At 39.2% G+C, this 14,752-nt stretch overlaps 1 long non-coding RNA gene across 1 annotated transcript in view; it reads right to left on the reverse strand.

Moving 5' to 3' along the window:
- LOC106509042 overlaps positions 331-14,752 on the reverse strand; it is a 38,674-nt gene continuing 24,252 nt past the window's right edge. The window contains exons 3-4 of the long non-coding RNA XR_002345718.1: positions 611-2,845; positions 331-514 (exon numbers count right to left, since the gene is read on the reverse strand). This is a non-coding gene — a long non-coding RNA (uncharacterized LOC106509042). The remainder of the gene's footprint in view (positions 515-610; positions 2,846-14,752) is intronic.

Below are 14,752 nucleotides of genomic sequence, written 5' to 3' on the forward strand. Positions count from 1 at the left end.
GTTTCCGTCGTGGCGCAGTGGTTAACAAATCCGACTAGGAACCATGAGGTTGTGGGTTCGGTCCCTGCCCTTGCTCAGTGGATTAAGGATCCGGCGTTGCAGTGAGCTGTGGTGTAGGTTGCAGACGTGGCTCGGATCCAGCATTGCTGTCGCTCTGGCGTAGGCCGGTGGCTACAGCTCCAATTAGACCCCTAGCCTGGGAACCTCCATATGTCGAAGGAGCGTCCCAAAGAAATAGCAAAAAGACAAAAAAAAAAAAAAAAAAAAAAGTCCTCATCACAAGAAAAAAACTGAAACTAGTTGTGGTGATGGATGTTAACAAAACGTATTATGGCATATACATCTCATTGTGCTGAACACTTAAAACCAATAAAATGTTACATGTCATTTATATTTCATATTTTTAAATAAGAGCCAGGATTCAGAGAATGACCCTACTTCAAAACAAGGAGCTCGCAAGGTGTTCCATTCCAGCACATACTTTTCACAAGAAGTCCAAGGCTCCAGTCTCAACCTAGAGAAGAGACTCAGAATTTTAAGAATCAAAATCTGTCCTCACCACGCTTCAACAGACATTTGTCTGGAGCGCTGGGTCAGGAGTTGGACTCACCACCAGAAATCAAAATGGACAAGAGCACTGGAGATCAGAAAATGGTCTCTATGCCGCGGGGAGGTCTGTCTGTCCGAGAGTCCAGTAGTGCTTTCTGATCCCATCCCTGAAGCCAAAAACTGTCAAAGATGAACAAATCAGACGTTAAAGGGTTAGGACAGATTTTCATCAGAAATACACTGTTGAAATATGGAAAGGACCTAGTGTGAACTGAACTCCACTTCTGTTTACCCTGAGAGGGAGGAGCATTTTAAAGGAAGAAAGAAAAGGGGGATGGGGGCGGGGCAGGGTGGGGGCTCTCAGCAGATTCCTGGAAGTGGAAAATTACAAAAGGGGGGTGGGGAAGGAGAGCTGTTCCTTTGCAATTTATCTGGGTTTGTTAACTAGCACTTATCAAAGTTAGGCTCCCACAGAGATGGGGCCTGTCACCAGGAGTTGAATGGCACAAACGATAAATTCCTGTGGCTGAGTTTTCTCAGGCCTGCACTTTAATGGGGGTGGAGATCGTCCAGGATTAATTTAGAGAAGCAGCTTGGGCTGTTAGAAAGTTAGGTTTCTTTCAAATCTTTATTGCTTCGATGTTGAGGCTGAATCCAGAGAAGGGCTCCAAGGGACCCGAATAGTTTTCTCAGAGAGGATCATTGCTAGAAGCAATAAGCCAAGAAAAAAAGGGTGGGGGAGGGACAGAGGAAGGGCTGAAGGCAGGAAGAAAAAAACACGAAGCTGAGAATGATTAAATAAAGCTAAGTACTATTCATCCTTGGTATAAAAACTATTATTAATAATTTCCCAATTTGAGATTTGTCTAACTATTGTTACATCACCCCTCCAAACAGCTGATGAAGAATGCAGGATGGAAGCGCTCAGAAAATCACAAGGATTGGTCCGGAAATCAAAGAGCCTCAAAAAGAATAGATTCACAGCGGGATCCAGGAGCCAGTGAAAAAGGCCTGCAAAACCCCTCTCACCTCCAGACCAAGAAATCTGGGCGCCCAATACCGACCTCACCTGTCTGCTCCCAGATAGGTTCCTTCGTGCACAGCTGAGGACCAGCTTTACCTCACTTTTCGTTTTAAAGCTGTTCTCGCCGCTTCCGAAAGTGGACGCCAGGTGGCGCTGTGAGCCGGCCGCTCCGAACCTTAAGACTAATGCATCCGTTCGGTCTACAACGTGCAAAATGACACGACACTCGGGTGGGATGGAGAGGGTGTGAGGGTGGACACAGACTGGTGAACACAGCATTCAAGGAAACTACCGGTCCAGGAAACAGAAACCTCTCGGCCTTCCACTCTTAGAGATCTCCCCAGTGGATAGGGATCATCATCACTGTTTGGTCTCCCCGCAGGCGGACCTCACAAGCTTAGGATAACTGTCAAGGACCAAGACCCAGACTTTCAAAATTCCTCAACACACAGGGCTGCCTCTATGGGCTTCCCTGTCTCCTTCTAGACCTTCCCTCTCTCACCTGCCCAGTCCCACCAAGCTCTGTCTTTCACACCCCTGACATCTTCACAAGTCTCTCTTCCCCATGTTTTCCGCAAATGTATTGGCCTTTTCACATCCTGTCAAGGACAGACTTGTTTCTCCTCTCCCTCTCTTTCCTTCACTGCTCCTTACAGGAGCGCTTCCTCAGACGTGCTCCCCCAAGAGACTTTCCCTGTGTCCCATTCCAGGTCTGATTCCTGTCCTGGGAATTCTTAAGCACAGCACTCTACCCACAGTTTAGTCTTCTAAATCTCCAAGGACTGAAATCTCAGAGATTGTGGAAGCTTGATTTGTGCTTATCCCCCCGACCTTCCTCAAGTGCAGCAGATAGAGAGAGACAGAGGAAGTCCTCTTTTAACTGAAGTTTAAAACCAAAAAAAGGCTATTTCAATTTCCCTCATCTCTCATCTTTAGTCTTGCTACCTTCACTATAATCCCCCTATTTCTGCAAATATGAATAGGATTTGAATCTGAATACGCTCCCCTAGGGATTCAGCACCACAGTGTGAGTCCTGCTCCTTCCCAGGCCTCCAGTCTATTAGTAAATCACTGTGACACATAGGGCTCCTTCCCACCTCTTTTACACCCATTCTTTCCTTCTTCGAGGGGAATCTCACCTTGCTGGATCCAAGTTAACTATGCATTCTCCAAGAGTCCTCTCAAAAATTATTGCTCTTTTTAGAAACCACTTCAAACATCAGTTTTAAGTTTCATCAACTTTGATATACACATCTTCTTACATTTTTCATCCTAAAGAAAAAAAATTTGTATAATTAATAGCATTTTAGAAAGTGTATTGTCATTGCATATTCACACAGAAACTTGGTCTGCAAACCTTATGTTGGCATTTTCTGTGAGATCACAAGCATGGCATTTTGTAGAGCTAGTGCTAGCATCTTGGGGGGAGTCTTAGGGACAAAGAAGGTGTTTTATTATTATCATTATTATTAAGAAATGCTAGGACTTCCAGCATGGCTCAGTGTTAATGAACCCAGCTGATATCCATGAGGATGAAGGTTCAATCCCTGGCACCTCTGAATGGGTTAAAGGATCCGGCGTTGCCATGAGTTGTGGTGTAAGTCGGCTGTGGCTGTGTTATAGGCCAGCAACTGTTGCTCCAGTTTGACCTCTAGCCTGGGAACTTCCATATGTCTTGGGCACAGACCCAAAGAGACAAGAAAAAAAAAAGAAAAAATATCACATGGAACATTATGGATATTGATGGCTCTGAGACTAAACTGGATTCTGAAGATGTGGATGTAGACTATGAAGATACTTATGGAACCAAATTAGTTTTAATTTTATGTATATAGTACTTATTTCTGTATAATTTGCAAAGGATTCTTTCAATAAGTACAAACTAAGGATTCTAAGTATTAAGGTATAATGCATTTGGCACTTTTCCATCACTAAACTGAATCTTAAATCAATGATTCTTTGATTTGCTGACATATGCTGAGTCCCACCCTTTCACAACTGAAGGGAAACAATGAAATTTTTAACTTTGACGTTCCTATTTGTGTTACAACTGCCAGGTATTTTGCTTGTCTTCTTTTGTGGATTTTATTTGAATTATTATTTTACCTAAACATTTGTCCGAGAAAAACCTAAAACTTAGTGTGTAGAAATATTTCAGTAAAAGTTTTCAGAAGAATGAGAAAATGGGGGGGGCAATTAATTTTTAAAAGATGGGGGAAAAAAAAGAGGATTCTACCTGAAATTTTGGAACACTTTAGTATGTTTTGGGTGACTGTATTCCTGAATACTGAGACCAGTGGAAAGGACATGGCCACTGACGCACTCCATGAAGTAAAATAACAAAGGGTAATAGTTCCTAAAACTCCCAAGTACTGGAAAAAGTTGCATTGGAATCCCTGGAAAACTGTTTAACATATTAATACTTATTTCAACTAGATCAAGTAAAATAGGAATGCATTATCATTCCTGGTGACAACAATATTACTTGTCATAATTTATAATAAGAAAATAATAGAACAGTAGGAAAATAATTATAATCCTATAAAATCATCTTTTTAGCTTTATACAAAAGCAAAATAGATAATTATTCTAGTAGTGGTTCAAATATCAACAGTCTATTCTTGCTTCACAAACTTGATGATCAAGATGTTATAAAGCTTAAATTCACAGATTACCAAGTCTAAGCTACCACATCAGCTCTACCCACATTTAAAAAAAAAAAAAGTTTCATAATCTATGGGGAGATCCCATTGTATATGCCGCAGCTGTGGCCCTAAAAAAAAATTTCCATAATCTAATAATTGACTCTATTCTACTGCATATTCATTGCCTACTGTTTTCTCAGGTACTTGTGCATAGTTGTGTAAATCCCCTTCTCTTGGGATTTCTCTCAGAGAAGGTGTCCATTCAGAAATAAGTCAGACAGAGAATGCAAATACCAATGATACCATTTTTATGTGGAATCTAAAAAACACCAGAACTCATAGAAACAGAGTAGAATAGTGTTTCCCAGGTTCTGGGGAGCAGTGGGAAAAATAGGGAGATGTTAGTCAATGGGAACATAATTTCCATAAGATGAGTATTACTGAGGATATAATATACAACATAGAGTGATTATAGTTAACAATGCTGTATTGTATGCTTAACTTTTGCTAGATCTTAAGTGTTCTCACAACAAAAAATGAATGATAACTGTGAGATGATGGAGGTAGTCATATTGTTATATAGAAGGGTATCAGATCAACACACTGTACAATTTAAGCTTATACACTGTCGATTTAAAATCAAGTTTCATTTTGAAACTCCCTTCCAAACAATTTGGAAATAAGTTTGTGAGAAATGCTTTTGCTCCCTTTAAATCCACAGTGAGATCAGGCACCAAACTGCAAGCACATCTTCCACGCTTTCAAGCACCAAAGAGGATTCTAAACAGACCTGCAGGAATTTTCATAATTGCTTCTGTTTGTCCTTTTCGATTTTCAATAAGGACACACCAAGAGTTCTGTGGGCCATTTTAACCTACCTAGTACATCCCTTCTTCCAACAGAGTGGATCATGACCTTTGTAAAATACACAGTTCTTCCATTCAAGGTCAGGGGTGGCAACTATTTTTGAGGCCAACGTCTTGAGTCTTTGTCCTTGAAAAGCCCAGGTCTCAGAGTTCCTGCTGTGACACAGAGGGTTAAGAATCTGACTGCAGTGGCTTCAGTCACTGCACAGGCACAGAACAGTGGGTTAAAGGATCCCCCAGGTATAAGTTATAGCTGTGGCTTGGATTCATTCCCTGGGCTGGGAACTTCCATATCCCATGGGTGCAACCAAAAAAGGAAGAAAGAAATTAGAAAGAAAGAAAGAAAGAAAGAAAGAAAGAAAGAGAGAGAGAGAGAGAGAGAGAGAGAGGGAGGGAGGGAGGGAGGGAGGGAGGGAGGGAGGAAGCAAGCAAGCAAGCGGGGGAGAGCAAAGGCCCAGGTCTCGTATTTTTCTTATAGGATTCTGGCTTCCCAGTAAGGACCATACAGCACCATTCTTCTCTGATATTAGAGTCTACTAAAGAACATCACTACATATAGTTAAGTCCTGAACCTTTTGACAGGACATTCTTGCCTATGGTTTAATGTGGTCTCTAATTACATGATGTATTATAATATGTGGACTGACAGTAGGGGCCAGAGCCAAAGTTAGCATCAACATAAGACCCCAATGTCTTAGTCAACAAAGACTTTTAAAGGGCCAGTAACCATCTCAAGTGATTTGGGATGACAAAGATACTTATGCTTAAACACACTGATTAAAACACTACTGAATGTAAAAAAAAAAAAAAAAAAAAAAAAAGTGAGCCAAAAGCAAAGGTTAAAAATGATAGCCCCATGGAGTTCCCGTCGTGGCGCAGTGGTTAACGAATCCGACTAGGAACCATGAGGTTGCGGGTTCGGTCCCTGCCCCTTGCTCAGTGGGTTAACGATCCGGCGTTGCCGTGAGCTGTGGAGTAGGTTGCAGACGCGGCTTGGATCCTGCGTTGCTGTGGCTCTGGTGTAGGCCGGTGGCTACAGCTCCGATTCAACCCCTAGCCTGGGAACCTCCATATGCCGTGGGAGCGGCCCAAGAAATAGCAACAACAACAACAAAAGACAAAAAAAATAAAATAAAATAAAATAAAATAAAAATCTTTAAAAAAAAAATGATAGCCCCAGAAAAATAAAAAAGAAAGAAACTAAGAAGCAAACTTCTATATTTAACACTCAATCATCCATTCCAAAGGAGAACACAAAATTCAAATTCAATTACCAGGATATCAACAACAAGTGACAACATGTAAAGGATATGAGGAGGCAGCTAGAACATGACTTCAGAGGGACCTTCATGGTTAACTCTGAGAGCTTTCCAAGGAGGCTTAAGTGGCTGCGGAGGTGGTTGCCAACTGAAAATTTAAGGCCACTTCTGATGGGAAGGAACTCTTGGCTTTGCTCTTAATACTCCTTCAACCTCCTTAAATCCAAGCTTCGTTTCAGCACCTTTTCAGACCTAAGGCCCGACAATGATGTGCACAGCATTTCTAAGACCTCCAACCAGGCTGATAGTCACCATGAATAAAGCCCACTATGATTTCAAAATCTAGATATGCTTTATGTAGTAAGTACTATTTCCACAGAGCTTCAAATGCTTTCATGTTCACAGGCATGTTGCAGTACTATGGCTTTTCTGAATTTTCCCTCAATCCACTAAATGAGTATCTTCATCAGCTTGAGCTACTATTAAAATATACATAGGCTGGAAGATGTAAACAACAGATACTTTTTCTCACCATTTTGAAGGGTGGTAAGTCTGCAATCAAAGGGCCAGAGGATTTGATCATTAGTTAGGACCCGCATGCTGGCTTGTAGACAGCCGCCTTCTTAACTGTGTGCTTATGCCTTTTCTTCCTTATATATCTATATCAATATTGACATTGATGTGTATCTTGGAGATAGATAGATATCTTCCTCTTCATATAGGGCACTAATTCCATCATGATGGTCTCATCATCAAGACCTAATCCAAACCTAGTTACCTCCCAAAGGTCTCACTTCCAGGTAACATTACATTGAAGGGTAGGGCTACAACATATGTTTTTGTAGGCAGGCACAGACATTCAGTGTATAACAAACACTTTATTATTACTTTTATACTACACCCTTTTCAAAGCAATAGAAAGCACTTCTTTACTGCTGCATCTGAGGCAGTAGGGTCTCCGTCTTCTCCGATTACCTGGACTGTGTTCACATAGAGCTGAACAGATGCTATGCAGGTGGCTCAGTATTTCAGTTTGCAAAAGTGAATGAAATATGATATCAACCTCCCTTTCCTTATTCAAATTAGAGGCACAAATGCACAAAATATTATTTGGTATATTTGTAGATTGAAATTCTTTTATAGCATCCTGATGTATAGAGATGAAATTGATTTGATCCTATTGACCTATTCCAGCTCTTTGATCATTCTACTCACAAATCGGTGAATATGACATACCACTTCTTTGCAATTCACCACAAATGTGAGACCTTGTTACCTTAGGTCTCTATGCCTCTGTGTGGTTGGTCAAGGAGTTTTAAGGAAATCTCAGAATTTAGTGTTTCCTTACAATGAACCTCCAGAATTAAGTGTTTAGTGATAACTAGTAGCATGATGAACAAAATGTATATTGTCCTCTGTATGCGTGTGACATTTTTCTTTCTTAACCTACTCATCATTCTACATAGAAAAATAAGAGGTGAGGAGAAAATATCAATTATTTATGGTGCCTGTAGTTTGCTTCAGTCATGGTAAATTCTTCAGAGCATTTCTGGTCCTCCTGTTTATTGTACTTAACAAAGAAGAAATTGAACACTCTGTCTCAGAGTTCCTGCTGTGGCATGGTGAGTTAAGAGACTCAGTGTTGTCTCTACAACAACTTGGGTCACTGCTGAGGCACAGATTGACCCCTGGCCCAACACTGATGGTTAAGGAGCCACCATTGCAGAAGCTGTGACTCAGATTCAATCCCTGGTCCAAGAACCTCCATAAGCCATGGGTGCAGCCAAATAAAATTATATCAAATAAACTCTGTCTCTCTAGCCACATTTTCCTGCCAAACTTCTATACTGTTGATAAAACACTTAAGGATGCGGAGATTTGTAAATTTCAGAGGTATATGTCATTTTGTTTTAACATGATGCCAAGTCAATTATTAAATAAGACTTGAACTGTCTGCAAATCTGCACACTATCCAGAATCCAGGAAAGGGACAAATAGGGAGTTAGTCATAAGGAATCCAGGTTTTCCTTGGAACCAAGAACTCTGGTTGTGGGTGTGAAGAAGATCCTGTATCTAAACTCTGGTCCCTATACCATGTTTAATAACCATGTAGTTCACCAGGATACAACTCTAAGTTAAGCAACAACCAACATACCTAAAATTCTTCCTTCCCCCATTGTTCCAGGAGCTTCAGGTAGATGGAGCTGTATCCTGAATATATACCTGTTTCTGGGCCCTTCCATGAAGAATAGAGAGTGAGACAGGAGGACAGAACTCCAGCTAATATCCACACCAGTGGTCCTGAGAAAACTGCACATATTTGAGGAGGTTATCCATTACCATGATGAAGAGAGTCGTCTCTGCATTTAGAAAGATAAGTTTCCATGTTCTGACTATAACACTTAGGGTCTGCATGGGTCTGCACTAGTTATTCTAAGAAGTATATATTTAATGTCCTCACTTGTTAAATGGGTAAAATAGTAGTAGATGATGTAATATTGTCTGGTTAAAGAAAAGCCTTAAATGCAAAGCTATGACACACACTATCCCATCAGAATTCTATATCCAATCAATCGTCCTAACATCACTATGGTCATATCTGTTATCTATCAACACAAACACATGTGTGTATGCACACACACACTCATAATTATACCCTCAAAGAATCCACATAAGTATTTTATAAGCAGAGTACATTTTATGAAAAAGGAACACACCATAATTTTGATGGTTATCACTGTGGAAAAGTGAATCTAAAGAGATTTGGGCTATAAGCATATTTTTACTGTCTACATTTGAGACTTCTACATTAATAAAATGAAATGAAAATCAATAAAGCAAAAAAAGTATCCATATATCTATGAGTAAACTGTTAAAGTTTTAAGTATTTGGAGTTCCCATCCTGGCTCAGTGGTTAATGAATCCATCTAGGAACCATGAGGTTGTGGGTTTGATCACTGGCCTCGCTCACTGGGTTAAGTATCCAGCATTGCTGTGAGCTGTGGTGTAGGTCACAGACACTGCTTGGATCCCACATTGCTGTGGCTCTGGCATAGGCCAGTGACTACAGCTCCAGTTCGACCCCTAGCCTGGGAATCTCTATGCCTCGGGTGCAGCCCTAGAAAAGATAAATAAATAAATAAATAAGTAAACATATATATAGATATAGATATAGATATATATTACTATAAAAATAGAAAATATTTCTAAATTTGATTCATGATTTTTTTCTGATCATATTCTGCTATTCCTTCTTTACTATACATTTTCTACTCATTTACAAAAATTCAAAGAATTCCAACTTCCAAAAACAATGAAAGAAAACATACATCTGTGTGGTTTGGAGAACTGCTTAGAGAGAAGAATTACAGTTTTGAAAACTATGTAGTAATCATAATCATAGTCAAATTTATAGGGTACAGATGAAGAGGCTTCAGGAAGAACTTAGTGAGGAGACCATTAGCCTTGCCATGGCAACAGTGCTGGGATCCCGGAGTAGGAACAACTCCAAAGGCACGTGGAGGAATAGAACATGTAATTGTCACTATTACTCTGGGGAAGAGAAGCAATAATGGAAAGGAGCACCCGTCAAGGGTGCAATGAGAAGATATTACTCTTTGCCAATCAGCTAATTCATGTGGACATAGCCCATTCTGGCACAAATATATGTTCAGGAAGTTCTGAATGTTAAACTTAGCTCCATGAAAACTGACCTTGCAGTGAAAAGGATCCATTTTACAACTGGTATAAACATATCCATTATAGTTATTTCAAAACTTTCTCTCCTTTTTTTTTTCTTTTTATGGCCACACCTGGCCTAGGAGTCAAACTGGAGCTGCAGCTGCCAGCCTACTTCATAGCCACAGCAACACCAGATTCGAGCCACATCTGCAACCTACACCACAGCCTGAGGCAGCACCAGATCCTTAATCCACTGAGCTAGTCCAGGGATCAAACCCACATACTCACTGACCCTATGTCGAGTTCTTAACCTGCTGAGCCACAATGGGAACGCCTATTTCAAAATTTTGCTGGATCAAACAACACATTTCAAAATTAGAATAACAAAAGCCACATCATGTAAAATTCATGGACATTTAAAATAGCATGAGACACAGCACGAGTCCCTGTCCCTCTTGATACTCACTAGGTGTGTTGCAGTAGAAAATTATAGAAATATGAAGACATGAGAAACATTTATTAAAATCTGTATTTCAGATGAAAAGTGGCACTCTAATTCAAATAATACAGAAGTGATACTCGAAATTATTTAACTGGTAACTGTTTTTAAATTTACTGAGAAAAACTGATTTAAGCAGAATTGAAAGGCATACATACTATAATGAAGAACTTGGGTTTCACATAATGTTTTATGAGTGTAAGTATGAATTTATAAACATAAGTTAAAATTTTTGGCCCAAATTAAAAATATGAAATAAGTTTCTTTCAGGGTTCTTTTTCTAGATAGATGCAATAACATACTCCATCTGTATCTCCCACTGAATGTGGCTACAAAAGTTTGGTAAATGTATGGAATAGCTTTTTGAAGACTTTTAAAGTAAACAGTAAAAGGGAGTCTAGGAAGAACATTGTACTATGAAATATTACTAAATTGACTGTGAGTTTTTATTCTTTTTCCCCCTCTCATGTATCTCCTGGCCTGATTTAACACAACCAAAATCCCAGAACTGAGCATTGTGGTGCTTATAGAAAGCTCCAAGAGAACCTCTCTATTTCTAGTCTGGGGATTGAAAATGGAGTTTCTAATACTCAGAGAGCACTTCCCTCCCCCCCCTTTTCCCTCCAATCTCTCCTTCCCAAAGCCTGAGGCCTCTCTGTTGTCATGGTGACAGTGGCAGCAAAGGGAGATCACAGGAACAAAAACTAACATTGGGGTAACTTTCCTCTCCTTTGGAGGGAATTGCAGTTCAAGGAGAGTGGGGCCAAAATCACAATTTTTATTCTCTCTTGTTCTCTGTCTTCCGACCACTCCACCTCAAACATGGTCAAAATCATGGACAGAGGACTGAAATGGGAAACAAAAATTACTGGAAGGTTGTGGAGAGAGAGGCACTTATGAAGGGGACTTCTTATAGTTCTTTGAGAATTCACTTGCTCATAGCCCCCTCTAACTGCTCCAGGACGGATCTCATCCTAATTACCATGCAAAAGGACTGAGCTGCCCAGCTCAGGACTGAACTCTGGGCAATGTAAAGGCCACATAGTAAATGTTGTTGGTGTCATGGGCTATATGGTTTCTCTTAAAAAAAAAATGACTGAACTTTTCCACTGAAGCATGAAGGCAGTCATAGACAATTCTATTAATGGTTTACCTGTTCCAATAAAATTTTATTTACAAAAAACAAATTATAGTCTTGAAGCCATAAATCAACAGAAATATATGAAATCCTGGTTCTTCCCAACCAAGGGTGAATGACATCCTATCTGTGGAGAGAGGAATGGTTTGGTATTCTCACTCTGTCACTAACTGCTGCTTTGAAATTTAAAACACATTCTATCTTTGTTTTCTCATCTATACAAAGATTAAAGAACGAATTCCACCTATATTTTCTGAGGATTAATTTCAGAGCAATGCCTGACACAAAGTAACCTCTCAGTAAGTACAAGCCTAAAATAATGTTATCTTTATACATTGTTTATATTTAAACATACAAAAAATCAAATATGTGATAAACTTTAATGTATTTTTATAAGCATATGTTTAAAAAAGGACACTAAAGTCATAATATTAGTAGTTCTCTGCAATAATCAATTTCTAGAATCAGGGTTATAAGGTGGAGTTTCCTTAATTGTTAAAAAAAACTCTCTTCTTCCACACTTCAACTTTTTGCTACTAATTCTTTGCTTTATCAAAGAATTTACCAAAGCAAAGTCTTTGCTTCTGAATCTTCTCCTAGCCTACTTGCTCGCAGAATTTATTTTTAGCAAGATCCCTGTAAAATAACTTTAACCAGAACCACTCACACTGAATATTTGATCATCCTCAATATCTGTAAGGTTATACATCTTCTACCAACCCTCCATTTGTGTCTAATGAGCCTAGCCTATTTTCAGCAAGAATCCTGTTAGATTGACTTATCCAGAACCTCTCTTACCTATAATATTTATTCTTTTTTTTTCAATCCACTGGCCCCCATCATACTCCTCTTTTGGGTATAAATTCCCACTTCCCTATGCTATATTCAGAGTTGAGCCTATTATCTCTCCCCTGTTGTAATATCCCATCACAGTGGTCCCTATACCTATCCTAATGAAAGTCTGCCTCACCATCTTTAATAAGTGTCATTGAGTAAGTTTTTTTTTTTTCTTTTACATTACCATCAGCATTTGGTCCTCTTTAAAAAAACATAGGATTGGCATCAGTGTTCTCTAACATCGGCATATTCTTCCTCTTTAAAAAATTGTAAAATAGTCTGCATAGCAAAACAGTATAAAGATTATAGGACAATAATAGAATTAACAAATAAAGTGACTAAAGACCACAGTGTCTTAATGTTGAGATTCCCTCCCTTTCCCTAAACTTCTCCAATATTACTTAAGTATTTCATCATAAAGCACAAAATGCAGGTGAACGAAAACAATTAACAAAAATAAATTACACATAACCTCTGAGGTTGTATAAATCACAGCGTTGTTTACCATGAGCAAGGATTTGATTAAACTATAAGGTCTGAAACTACCTTGGTCAAATTATATTTGTAAATAAAGCTTTGCTGTAATACAAACATGCTCATTCATTTATATTGCTCTATGGCTGCTTTCATACTACAACTACAGAGGTAATAACCGTCACAGAAACCCTATGGCCCTCCCACCTTAGAATACTTAGTATCTGACATTTTACAGGGAAAAAGGTGCTGACTTACGATTTACAGAGTTTGGGAAATATTTTCTGAGAAAGAAGAAAGAAAAAGTCAGAACTGGGAGAATAACACGTTAACCAGAGGCAGTAGTAATTGAAAAAAAAAATAGTAAATGAATCATCAGTTCTAAGGTGAGAACTAGGGTATTGGAATAAGTCAGGATATAAAGAAAAGCAAAATACAGCAGCTGTTTTAAAAGTTGTGAAACTATTTTCAACTTTGCACAAAAATCTTTTAAATATTTCTAAAGGATTTCATAAGGTTAACATTGAGACTTTGGGGGGAAATTTTACTTTGAAGCCCCTAAATATTCTCATATTAAAGGCACTTTGTCACAAAATTAGGGAAAAAAACTAGAGAAGAAATAATCTTAAGAATAATATACAAATTATTGAAGCAGTATCCTAATTTTATTTAAAAAGCATTTTCAGTATTAATGAAAAATATTTAAATTTTCAGCTGAATGCAATAAACAAAATGTAAAGGATGAAAATGTTAAAACGATAAGATTACGGTTTTGGCCAGCGTTCACATGACTACAGAAAGAGGAAGACGGTTGTGGAATCACGACAGTACGTATTTTTCTTGCAAAAAAAGAAAAAGAGGTTAATGAAAAGTTAAAAGAAAAAAAATGAAGATATGAAGCCTAGAAAAGGTAATTTTAAGGACGATTATTCGTATAATTTGTTAGTATTTGCTGCGCACAGGACCGAAGGGAAATTCCCAGATGGCGCCTTAAAGAGAACGGACCGGAGGAGCGCGCGGAAACGGAAACCCGGAAGGGAAGAGGCGCTGCAACTAGTTCCGCCCCGCCTACGCAGCGCAAACCCCTGAAGGATCCGCTCCCGGGGCTACGGACCGGCGGGCGAGCCACGTGACCTTCCCACAGAGCCCTGCGAACGAGCCGGCGTCGCCCTACAATTGCGTATTTCCTGCTGGCTGCTGCGCTAGACCGGAAGTGTTGATGGCAATCCGGTCGGCTTCAGCCGATCAGCAGGGTGTTAGGAGCTGCCCCACCGCGAATTTCGAATGAATGCGTCCGGCCCCTCTGTCACATTGGGAGACGTTTTTAAGAATAAAATAATGACCTATTAAACCTTTAGCCTAAGAAATTATACTCATGAACTATGGAGACCGTAAAGGAAAAGGACTTGTTTGTAAACATACACATACACAAATCTGCAGGGTTGCAAAGCAATGTCAGCTTAACTCGTTTTATAAAGAAATATGAACTGTATGTGTGTCCATGTTAAAAAAAAAACCTCTTGTACATCCATGTTTGTAAATGAAATCAATTTGTCTAATAGGATTCATGCCAACCCTTGACCCTTGAGTTACAGGTAAAAAAAAGTGCATATAGTCCAGGCTTGCCTATTTCTTTCCCGAGAATAATTACGCATCACTTCCCACACCAGAAATTATGCATTATGCTTCACTTCTGAAACACATATTTTAAAAAATCCTGCTCAAAGTATCATAGACATTTGTAGTTCTTGGATTTCGTCTTTTCTTGAATTTTTCTTAA

The sequence above is a fragment of the Sus scrofa genome, chromosome 1 (genome assembly GCF_000003025.6).
Source record: "Sus scrofa isolate TJ Tabasco breed Duroc chromosome 1, Sscrofa11.1, whole genome shotgun sequence".
In the NCBI taxonomy this organism is placed as follows: domain Eukaryota; kingdom Metazoa; phylum Chordata; class Mammalia; order Artiodactyla; family Suidae; genus Sus; species Sus scrofa.